This window comes from Octopus bimaculoides, chromosome 29 (genome assembly GCF_001194135.2).
Source record: "Octopus bimaculoides isolate UCB-OBI-ISO-001 chromosome 29, ASM119413v2, whole genome shotgun sequence".
Lineage (NCBI taxonomy): Eukaryota > Metazoa > Mollusca > Cephalopoda > Octopoda > Octopodidae > Octopus > Octopus bimaculoides.
Genome location: NC_069009.1, coordinates 4,063,577 through 4,065,924, shown reverse-complemented (window position 1 = coordinate 4,065,924; position 2,348 = coordinate 4,063,577).

Genomic DNA, 2,348 nt, shown 5'->3' with positions numbered 1-2,348 from the left:
AGCAAGTCAATTAGGGTTAGGGTTAGGGAAAACGAACACACGTGTGTTGCCTCTGCAAAATGTCAGAAGTAATGGAGATTAAATACGCTTTACACCGCTTAATCAGCCAAAGGAGTAAATGTAAACAGCTGAATACTTGTCAGTGATTGGTTGAAATTATCGAAATAAGACAATTTTTTACATGAAATAAATCCGAATACAAATTTTTTTTTCTGTTCTATAACACAAAATAGATAAGTATACGAAGTTTGAAAGTCTTTCGGTACCAAAAACACTACGTAAAACATTAATGAAAAATGTGGCCCCCGTTTTGAACAAGATCCGAAAATCTTCTTCAGCAGAAACCTTGATGCATCCGCAGAACAAAAGTTATAATTTCAGTTGTCGGAAATAGTATAAAGAACGTAAATTTAGAGAAAACTCACTAGCGATATTTCAAGCTTAGATGTCATGTGTGATGTCTAATAATAATTCTTTCTAATTTTGTCAAAATATAAGTAGGTATAGCTGAACTAAACAACCTCCTTGTGATATTGCTAGGGAAACATAAATCTGTTATGCATAAATTAATGATCAAAGAAACAAAGTTACTCCCCGAGTCATAGCTGGATGGGACACCTGTCCGTCACAGGATAACTCATTTCTGTCACCTGAGTGGTCAGGAGCAACGTGAAATGAAGTGTTTTGCTAAAGAACACAATGCATCGCCCGGTCCAGGAAGCGAAACCACAATCTTAAGATCTTGAGTGCGACAACCTATCTACTACGCACGTGCCTCCACGTGGATTAATGGCAACAATAACAACAATAAGCAAAAGACAAAGAAGAAGAAAATTGAGAAGAAGAAGAAGAAGAAGAAGACTGTGAGATGTTAGCTTGAGTAAATGTAGCCTCCTATGTAGATTATTTATTTATTTATTTATTTATTTATGTGTTTCAGCCAAGTGGTTGCGGTCATGCTGGTGCACCACCGATAATAGTGATGAAATTTTATAAAAACCTGCAAGAGTAATAGTAGGAGATAGCGAAACCAAAAGGCAAAGGGGATTAAAAGGCTGGGGGGAAAAATTATCTGACTGGCAAGAGAGGGTTTTGCACGGATAATGGAAGAAAACAGTAATAGTGAGACATGGTTGTAGTTGCAAAAGGGAAACAGAAATGTTGCTAGTAGTAGCACAAAACCTGAGGACTATTGGGATAAAAGCTTACGACAATGTAGGTTACGTAAATCAAAGGGGAAAAGTGTTACTCGTGATAACCGTGGTAGAATAATCCAGTGGAAGTTATGTAGATAGCTAGAATTTGCTAAGTGGTATGAACATGAATCTAGCAAAGTGCTAGAAAATAAAAAAATACAAAATGTGAGATTTTAACATTCAGGCTGATAGATTAATAGAAACTACAAGGCCTCATTTAGTATTAGTAGATAAAGAGAACAGTAAGTGCCAGGTAATTGACTTCACAATACCCAATGATGGGAAAGTCAATATGAAAACTACATAGAACATAGCAAAATACCAGGACCTAGCCATTGAGTTACAGAGGCTCGGGAAAGTGCGGGTAAAATGTATACCTATAACTCCAAATGCATTACGAACTATCGCTAAAGGTTTCAACAAATAAATAGAGGAAATAGGCATAAAACCTAGTTTAGTGCAGCTCCAGAAAACAGTATTATTAGGGACAGCTAGGATACTTAGGAAGGTTCTTGGCATATAAGGTTACTTATTGCAGCCCGATGTTAGGGATTTTTCTCCCTAACAGTCTAATCTCCTGTGCGAAAATGAAATAATCCTTTCTGAAAAAGGCACAAAACCTGAATTTTTTTAGGTGGATGGGTAGTACTAGTCGATTAAATCGACCCAAGTGTTTCTCTGGTACTTAATTTTTCGACCCCGAAAAGATGAAAGGCAAATGGACTTCGGCGGAATTTGAACTCAGTCGTCGACTTTACCTCAGAACGTAGCAACGGGTGAAATACCTCTAAGCATTTCGTCCAGCATGTTAACAATTCTGGCAGCTCACCACCTCAGTAGTAGTAGTAGTAGTAGTAGTAGTAGTAGTAGTAGTGATAATAATAATAATAGTAATAATAATAATAATGTTTCCTATCATAGTGGGCGCATTAGGTATGATAACAAATATTCAGACAAATACATAATAAAAACTCCAGGACTAACAGATATATATAACATACAGAAAATAGCACTGTTAGGTACTGCACACATCCTACATAAAACAATTTCAATAGAGTAACCATAAGAGCATCACAGCAAACTACAGCGCATATCCAAAGCACACAGAGCTGCGCTCGGTAGTGAAGTGAATAATAATAATAATAATAATAA